Source organism: Daucus carota, chromosome 7 (assembly GCF_001625215.2).
Source record: "Daucus carota subsp. sativus chromosome 7, DH1 v3.0, whole genome shotgun sequence".
Taxonomy (NCBI): Eukaryota; Viridiplantae; Streptophyta; class Magnoliopsida; order Apiales; family Apiaceae; genus Daucus; species Daucus carota.
In genome coordinates, this window is record NC_030387.2 from 21321068 (window position 1) to 21331250 (window position 10183).

The 10183-nt window shown below is 41.0% G+C and overlaps 1 non-coding gene across 1 annotated transcript; it reads left to right on the forward strand.

The window, feature by feature from the left end:
- Positions 1 to 3484: 3484 nt before the first annotated feature.
- On the forward strand, positions 3485 to 3591 carry LOC135148181 (small nucleolar RNA R71). The gene has a single exon (XR_010286073.1). It is a non-coding gene; the product is annotated as a small nucleolar RNA R71 (small nucleolar RNA).
- The last annotated feature ends 6592 nt before the right edge of the window (positions 3592 to 10183 follow it).

The window sequence follows — 10183 nt, forward strand, 5'->3', positions numbered from 1 at the left end:
AATGTCAGCAAACCATGGCTCTTCTGCATCAACTCCAAACAACTGTTCATCTGGGAAGAATTCATTGATTAGAGTGTTGTCTGTAGTTTGTTTGCTGTGATCTTCTAGTCGGGACAAATGATCTGCTACCTGATTTTCTGTGCCCTTCCGATCTTTAATTTCCACATCAAATTCTTGGAGTAATAAAACCCAGCGAATTAGTCTTGGTTTAGAATCTTTCTTTGATATGAGATATCGAATGGCTGCATGATCAGTATATACCACTACCTTTGTTCCGAGAAGATAAGACCTGAACTTCTCAAAGCTAAAAACAATAGCTAGAAGTTCTTTTTCAGTAGTAGTGTAGTTCAATTGTGCATCATTCAATGTTTTGCTGGCATAATAGATAACATGAAACACTATTGTTCGCTGGCCCAGTACAGCCCCTACAGCATAATCACTGGCATCACACATTAATTCGAATGGTTTACTCCAATCAGGTGCAGTGATGATAGGTGCTGATGTCAACTTCTTTTTCAAGATTTCAAATGCTTCCAAGCACTCCTCATTAAATTTGAATGGAATGTCTTTCTCTAACAGATTGCAAAGGGGTTTAGAGATTTTTGAGAAATCCTTGATGAATCTCCGATAGAAACCTGCATGACCAAGGAAGCTTCGGATGCCTTTGACTGAAAGTGGTGGAGGAAGATTTTTTATTGTTTCCACCTTCGCTTTATCGACTTCTAGTCCTTTGGCAGATACCTTATGCCCCAATATGATTCCTTCTTGCACCATGAAATGACATTTTTCCCAATTGAGAATCAGATTAGTTTCCACACATCGCTTAAGAACCATTCTTAGATTCGTGAGGCATTCGTCATAAGATGTTCCGAATACGGAAAAGTCGTCCATGAATACCTCCACATTGATGCCGATCATTTCTGAGAATATTGCCATCATGCACCTTTGAAAAGTGGCTGGTGCACCGCATAAGCCAAAAGGTACTCTTCGGAACGCAAATGTACCATAAGGGCATGTAAAGGTTGTCTTTTCTTGATCCTCCGGAGAGATAGCAATCTGATTATAGCCAGAATACCCATCCAATAGGCAATAGAATTCATGACCAGCCAACCTGTCAAGCATCTGATCAATAAAAGGCAGAGGGAAGTGATCCTTTCTTGTAGCTTTATTCAGCTTTCGGTAGTCCATGCAAATCCTCCAACCAGTGACAGTTCTAGTTGAGATAAGTTCCCCTTTTTCGTTGGCTATTACTGTCATGCCCCCTTTTTTAGGCACACACTGCACTGGACTCACCCATGAGCTATCTGAAATTGGATATATGATACCTGCGTCAAGCCATTTAAGAATCTCTTTCTTTACAACCTCCTTCATGATAGGATTTAGCCTTCTTTGTTGTTCCACTGAAGGTTTACTTCCTTCTTCAATGAGAATTTTGTGTTGACAAAAGGAGGGACTGATGCCCTTGATATCAGCTATGGTCCAACCAATCGCTGTTTTGAATTCCCTTAGCACCCTCAAAAGTTTTTCCTCTTCCTCACCTGACAAGTTAGATGCAATAATAACAGGAAGAGTAGAACCTTCGCCAAGAAAAGCATACCTTAAGTGATCCGGTAGTGGTTTAAGTTCAAGTTTAGGTGCTTCGATTACTGATGGTTGTAGTGGTTTGTGATCTTCCTTTTGTTCTTCCAAGCCAAGAGATTCGACAGGTGGTTCAAAATTCCTTCTCCAAGGTGATGAGTTAAGATGATGGATCTCTTCCAATTCTTCTTCATTGTCCCATTCCTCATCATTGGTAAGGATTGCTTCCAATGCATCATTCTGTAAAACCCGCTGGCTATTAGCTTCTGTCGTAGTGTCTAGCACATCCACACTGAAACAAGATTCCTCATCAGTTGGTAATTTCATTGCATTGAATACGTTGAACGTGACAGTTTGATCTTGTATTCTCATTGTGAGTTCCCCTTTTTGGACATCGATTAATGTTTGGCCAGTGGCTAAAAATGGTCTACCCAAGATGATAGGAATCCTTTTGTCTTCTTCAAAATCAAGAATCACAAAGTCGGCTGGAAATATTAATTGATCAACCTTGACTAGCACATCTTCAATTATACCCCTCGGATATGTGATCGAACGATCAGCCAACTGTAAAGACATATTTGTTGGTTTGAGCTCTGGCAGGCCAAGTTGTGTGAAGATAGATAGAGGCATCAGATTGATGCTAGCTCCCAAGTCCCACAGACACTTATCAAAAGAAAACTTCCCGATAGTGCAAGGAATAGTAAAGCTTCCCGGGTCTTTAAGCTTAGGTGGTAATTTCTGTTGAAGTACAGCACTACATTCCTCCGTTAAAGCCACGGTCTCTAAATCTTCGAGCTTTAGCTTTTTTGAAAGAATACCCTTCATGAACTTGGCATAACTAGGCATTTGCTCGAGTGCTTCAGCAAACGGAATGTTGATGTGAAGCTTTTTGAATACTTCTAGGAATTTACCAAATTGCTTGTCCAGCTGCTGTTTTTTTAACCTCCTAGGAAATGGAGGTGGTGGATATACTGGTTTTGACATCGGAGCAGATGCAGGAATAGCCTTATCCTTTTCAACAGTAGGGTTGGTGCCAATTGTATTTGAAGGAACTTCTGCTGGAATTTCTTGCGATTCATCACCCTGATCTAGTACTAATGTTGAGGTAGGCCCTGTTGTAGTTTTTCCAGATCTCAGCGTAATGGATTGGACTTGCTCTTTAGGATCCCTCTTACCTGGTACCTCTGTATCACTAGGGAGATTCCCCTGTGGTCTGCTTAGTAAAGCATTAGCTAACTGACCGACTTGTGTCTCCAAGGCTTTTAAAGTTACTGCTTGACTCTTGTACATGAGCCTTAGCTCTTCCATGTCAGACCTTTCGTTAGCTGACTGCCCATGATTCTGAAATCCCGGGGGGTGATATGGCTGTTTAGGCGCATACTGTTGTGAATTTCCAGCCTGATTATACTGTTTAGGTCCCTGTTGAAATCCTTGTTGAGGCTGATTATAACCCTGATTATTACTCCAGCTGAAATTCGGATGATTTCGGTTGCTAGGATGATAAGTAGCTGGAGCAGGCTGTTGACTTCTCTGAAAGTTGCTCACAAATTGCGCTGATTCACTAGAAATGGCACACTGATCAGTAGCATGAGCACCAGCACATAATTCGCAAATAGAGATTGGCTGTTGAATTCCTTGGTGAGCCAGAGAATCAACTTTCATCGTGAGAGCCTTAAGTTGAGCTGCTATAGCTGTAGACGTGTCAAGATCAAGAATTCCTGCTACCTTCCCTTGAGTAAGTCTTTGAGTAGGGTTCTGATATTCATTAGCAGCCATCATTTCAATGAGATCATAAGCTTCTTCATAACTCTTTGCCCATAGCGCACCTCCAGAAGCAGCATCAAGCATAGGTCTGGATTGAGGTCCAAGACCATTATAGAAACTGTTTATTTGCATCCAATCCGGCATGCCATGATGGGGACACTTCCTTAGCATCTCCTTATATCGCTCCCAGGCTTCACAGAATGTTTCTCCTGATTGTTGAGAGAATTGAGATAGAGCATTTCGTAGTGCAGCAGTCTTTGCCATGGGGAAAAATTTAGTGAGAAATTTCTGAGCTAGATCTTCCCATGTAGTGATCGAACCAGATGGTAAAGAATGTAACCATCCCTTAGCCTTGTCTCTGAGTGAAAATGGGAAAAGCCTTAGCTTCACAGCTTCATCAGAGACGTCATTGAATTTGAAAGTGTCACAGATCTCTATAAAATTCCGTATATGCATATTGGGGTCTTCAGTAGGAGAACCCCCATACTGTACCGAGTTCTGGACCATTTGAATAGTCCCTGGTTTGATTTCAAAGGCTTTGGCTGCAATTGCAGGCCTGACAATGCTCGATTGGATATCATCGATCTTTGGCATAGAGAAATCCTTCAATGCCTTGCTGTCCGGTTGTGCTTCAGGTTCTGGAATTGTTTCAGAATCAGAAGAAGTAGTAGAAGATGAATCAATTGCTTTCTTACGGGTCTGAGAACGTGTTTGCATAAACGCGACCCCAGTACCTGAAATAAAGAAAAGAAGAAAAGTGAGAAGAGAATAGAATCCTAGTCAGTGAATTTTAATGCACACTGATGACAAGTACATAAACTAATTAATTAACACCGAGTCCCCGGCAGCGGCGCCAAAAACTTGTTCGGTGAAATCTACACGCAAGCGCACGTGATCATAAGTAATATATTAAGTTCGATCCCACAGAGACTGGTGAATTAAGAATACGCACCTATGCAACAATGTATGATCAATTATCACTGCCAAGACAATTAACAAGGATTGGTTTCTTTTATACTAATAATTAAAATTACTAATCAAATTCAGAATAGGAAAACACATGGGATTCTAATTTCATTATCGAATTCATCTAGAATTGAAATTACTGATTAACATGTGACTGTTGATCCTAATCAGACAACACGAAAGTAATACATGCCAACTCTCGTTGCACATATATCATACCAATCAAAATCCACAATTAAGATAGAAGTCTCATGGACACCAACAAAGCTCAGACCCTATATCTCTATAGCGGTAGTGTAAGCAGAGAGGTTGAATAACAAGTCGTCTATCGTGATTACACAGGGTGATAAAAATAGTTCAAGTTTATCACAAATTATGTTTCATTCACATAATCCTATGTTTACATGGCAAAGTTCTAAATTCAGTCATCCACTCTCGCTTCAGAAAGAATTAACAAACAACTTAGAAGTTAGCTACGCTCCTAAGAAGAATAAGCACGGCTCATGCAAAGAACTCAACATATGTCACACAATCACGTAATTACATTCGTTACTAAACTACGTCGATAAATCCATTAGAATCCCATGAAGGCGGTTAGTTCATAATCGAACTAATCGACATCATGGACTCTAATGATAACATGGTAATTAAAAGACAAGAGTTAAAAGGAATAAAAATGCTTGAATTAATAATAAAGATCACACGTTACAGATTTGATGTTCACGATCTCGCTCGAAACTGTCACTTCCTCGCGAAGAACGATCTAATACAAACTGATATTGTGCTTGAATGAATAAACTGAGAAAAAACTACGATACTGTTCTCTACTTAAAACTACTTCTATGAGGCTAGGGTTTTTACACACGAGAAATTAAAATGCATTGACTAAGTCAACCGGGCCTCGACCGCTGCGAAAATCCATCAGAAAAGCTTCAAAAATCGGCCCGGGGGAGTTCTGCTGGGCGCCACCGCGCTAGACTAGCGCGGGCGCGCCAGTTGACCCGAGGATAGCGCGGGCGCGCTAGTGGTTAGCGCGGGCGCGCTAGTGACTGTGATGGTCGCCCTGTTTCTTCATGTTCAGCTCGTTCTCGCGTGCATGTCCTTCCTCGCTCCTAGTACCACTTCCGTAGGTGATCACGGTTGCATTTAGCATATGCAACAAGCCCTTTAAACCCCTAGATAGCTCTAGTGGACGAGTGTGTTCTCGTGAGGGTTTGTAGAAGATGTACCCACAAAATCCCAAGCCGTGATGAATCCATAATTCTCCATTCTTGCAATTAATGCCCAAAAACACCCTAAATTGATAGAAAATCACTTCATCATCTCAACTCGTGACCTGCACAGAAAAACAATAAAAACATATCAAAAGACACTAAACACTTAAGTACAACCAACCAATTTAAGTGGAAATGAAGGTCTATAAGTGTGTATAAATACCACTTATCAGGTACCTAAAAGACGAGGTAATCTTTAATTATTCCGACTTTTCGGTGTCTAAGGCAAGCGAAAGCTTACCTGGCCGATTAAGGTTTGGTGTCTAAGCGCGGAGATTGGCCTCTTGGCAATGCCTGCTCCAAACTGGCCAAACCGGTCCGAATAATAATTGATTTATCGAGTTTTTGGTGGTCCTTAACGTTAGGAGCAAGGTCTAGTTCATTTTTATTAGGGAACCATAGAATTAAGTTTTTTTTCTTTCACTTTTACACCCTTTCTTTTGTTTGATTTAATTTCTCGCACTTATTTGCTACGTGTTTACTATCTAGTTTATGCGAACTACTTGGGTTAGGAGCGAATCGTCTAGATTAGTTAGACCGATCATCGAAATTCCTTCTTCGTCCTCTTCGGACTCCGAACCCATAGAAGCTAGCGAACCGATAGTAAACATGGCTTTGTCTCTTAAAGACCGCTGTTACCCGTCCCGTTCCGCTCAACCTTCGTGCATCACCCTTCCTCCCGTTAATGGGAATAATTTTGAAATTAAGGCACATCACATTAGCATGTTGCCTAAGTTTTTAGGGAGTGAAGGTGAGGATCCTTATCTTTTCATTCAAGAATTCGAGGAAGTTTGTTCCCTCCAAAAGCTCCATCAATTAACGGAAGATTCAATTAGACTTAGGCTCATTAATTTTGCGCTTAAGGAAAATGCTAAAAAATGGCTATATAGTCTTCCCGTTAATTCTATCTCCACGTGGGAGGGGTTCGTTGTGGTGTTTCTTAAAAAGTATTTTCCAAATCATAAGACTACTCGAATTACAAATGAAATAAATCAATTTCATCAAAAGGAAAATGAGTCTTTTTGGATCTTCTTTGACCGCTTCAAAAATCTTCTCTCACAATGCCCACACCACGGAATAGAAAAATGGAGACTTTGCAAGATAGTTTACGAGGCCTTAGATAGTCAAACCACCGCATTATTAGAGTCTATGTGCCAAGGTAAATTCATGGAAAAAGATGAGGACCAAGGGTGGGAATTTTTCGAGGATTTAGCGGAAAAGACTATGATGTGGGAGTCAACTAGGGAGCCCAAAAAGTCAATTCAGTCATTGATAAGTGGTATTTATACACACTTATAGACCTTCATTTCCACTTAAATTGGTTGGTTGTACTTAAGTGTTTAGTGTCTTTTGATATGTTTTTATTGTTTTTCTGTGCAGGTCACGAGTTGAGATGATGAAGTGATTTTCTATCAATTTAGGGTGTTTTTGGGCATTAATTGCAAGAATGGAGAATTATGGATTCATCACGGCTTGGGATTTTGTGGGTACATCTTCTACAAACCCTCACGAGAACACACTCGTCCACTAGAGCTATCTAGGGGTTTAAAGGGCTTGTTGCATATGCTAAATGCAACCGTGATCACCTACGGAAGTGGTACTAGGAGCGAGGAAGGACATGCACGCGAGAACGAGCTGAACATGAAGAAACAGGGCGGCCATCACAGTCACTAGCGCGCCCGCGCTAACCACTAGCGCGCCCGCGCTATCCTCGGGTCAACTGGCGCGCCCGCGCTAGTCTAGCGCGGTGGCGCCCAGCAGAACTCCCCCGGGCCGATTTTTGAAGCTTTTCTGATGGATTTTCGCAGCGGACGAGGCCCGGTTGACTTAGTCAATGCATTTTAATTTCTCGTGTGTAAAAACCCTAGCCTCATAGAAGTAGTTTTAAGTAGAGAACAGTATCGTAGTTTTTTCTGAGATTATTCATTCAAGCACAATATCAGTTTGTATTAGATCGTTCTTCGCGAGGAAGTGACAGTTTCGAGCGAGATCGTGAACATCAAATCTGTAACGTGTGATCTTTATTATTAATTCAAGCATTTTTATTCCTTTTAACTGTTGTCTTTTAATTACCATGTTATCATTAGAATCCATGATGTCGATTAGTTCGATTATGAACTAACCGCCTTCATGGGATTCTAATGGATTTATCGACGTAGTTCAGTAACGAATGTAATTACTTGATTGTGTGACATATGTTGAGTTCTTTGCATGAGCCGTGCTCATTCTTCTTAGGAGCGTAGCTAACTTCTAAGTTGTGTGTTAATTCTTTCTGAAGCGAGAGTGGATGATTGAATTTAGAACTTTGCCATGTAAACATAGGATTATGTGAATGAAACATAATTTGTGATAAACTTGAACTATTTTTATCACCCTGTGTAATCACGATAGACAACTTGTTATTAAACCTCTCTGCTTACACTACCGCTATAGAGATATAGGGTCTGAGCTTTGTTGGTGTCCATGAGATTTCTATCTTAATTGTGGATTTTGATTGGTATGATATATGTGCAACGAGAGTTGGCATGTATTACTTTCGTGTTGTCTGATTAGGATCAACAGTCACATGTTAATCAGTAATTTCAATTCTAGATGAATTCGATAATGAAATTAGAATCCCATGTGTTTTCCTATTCTGAATTTGATTAGTAATTTTAATTATTAGTATAAAAGAAACCAATCCTTGTTAATTGTCTTGGCAGTGATAATTGATCATACATTGTTGCATAGGTGCGTATTCTTAATTCACCAGTCTCTGTGGGATCGAACTTAATATATTACTTGTGATCACGTGCGCTTGCGTGTAGATTTCACCGAACAAGTTTTTGGCGCCGCTGCCGGGGACTCGGTGTTAATTAATTAGTTTATGTACTTGTCATCAGTGTGCATTAAGATTCACTGACTAGGATTCTATTCTCTTCTCACTTTTCTTCTTTTCTTTATTTCAGGTACTTGGATCGCGTTTATGCAAACACATTCTAAAGCTCATAAGGAAGCAATGGATTCATCTTCTTCTTCTGATTCTGGAACAAGAGATTATGCGAGGACAGCAGTTGGTGAGGCGACACGTGGATTTTCTCAGTTGAAAATCAATGATAATCGGGCTGACACAATTGAGCCAGCGATATCAGCCAGCGGTATTCGAATCAAGCCATCAATCATTCTCAAGCTGCAAGATACTATTCAATTTGGGGGGTCAGTTCTTGAGGACCCAAACCTGCATCTAAGGAATTTCGAGAAATTCATTACTGCACTGGATTTCAACATCGGACCTAAAGATCTAGTGAAGCTGAGACTCTTCCCATTCACGCTACGTGATGTAGCAAGGTCGTGGTTTATCTCTCTCTCGGCAAACACTACTAATAGCTGGAACAAGGTTGAGAAAATATTCTGTACAAGGTTTTATCCTCTAATCAAAGTATCAGCTATCAAAAACACTGAAGGTAAATTCTCTCAAGTCTCGGGAGAATATCTTTGTCTAGCTTGGGAACGATTCAAGAATATTCTCGAAAATCTCAAGGAAGATGACATGCCTCCTGGAATGGCAATTCATTACTTCTACAGAGGACTTAATAGTCAATGTAGAGCAGTGTTAGACGTTGCAGCTGGGGGAAATCTTTGGAGCAAGAGCTTTGATGATGCTTATGAGCTAATAGAGAACCTAGCCGCTGCTGAGCACAGAGACCTAAAGTGGAAAATTCCAAAGGAGGAAGAATCAGAGGAGGATGAAGCGGTCGAAGTCACTCAAGAAATCCAGATGAATAATTGGCACAGAATTAGAGCTCACTCAGACTCAAATTCTAATGCATGTGGAGACACTTGTCCTCTATTCTCTGCCAGTGCGAGCAACCAATCTGTAATTCAATCACCTGCTGTTTCGACATTGAATGAAGCACAGTACCGAAGAATAATCAGGCGTATTGACATGTTGGAAGAACGAATTGGTCGCTTTGCTGATATACTAACGGATTCTCTTGCTGAAGCATTCTTGGCACTAGACGTCAATGTTACTTGGGATTCGTTTGGTTACGGAACGAGGTATCCTCCACAGGATACTTCATCGGAATCGGATTAATTCTGGACTTCACGTCGAGCTAACGACGTTAAACAAGCGCTTCGTGGGAGGCAACCCACGCATTGGAACCACATTGTACCATTGTATACTTCAAAAGCACAAAAATCGAAAAAATCAGCCTTCGGTGTCAGACACTAGCGCGCCCGCGCTAGTGTCAGCGCGCCCGCGCTAAGTTGCACAGCGCGCCCGCGCTATACTTAGCGCGGCCGCGCTACTGACTGCCGAGGTTGGCGATTTTTCTCCCAAAATTCTTTTCTTTTAGATTTAAAAAGCCCACACTCCTAATTTTGCATGCCTAGCCCGAAATACATCCCATAAAACCCTAACTCAGCTCTCCAATCCTTATATAAACACAAAACACTCATCTCCAAATCCCATTATAATTCTCTAAACCCTAATTATATATACACATCCATACACAACCTTCATCCAAATCTCTCAAACCCACTACACACAAACCTCTTGCAACTCTAAATCTCTATCAATGGCACCCAAAAGAGCCCGAAGATCACAAGGACCGAGCACC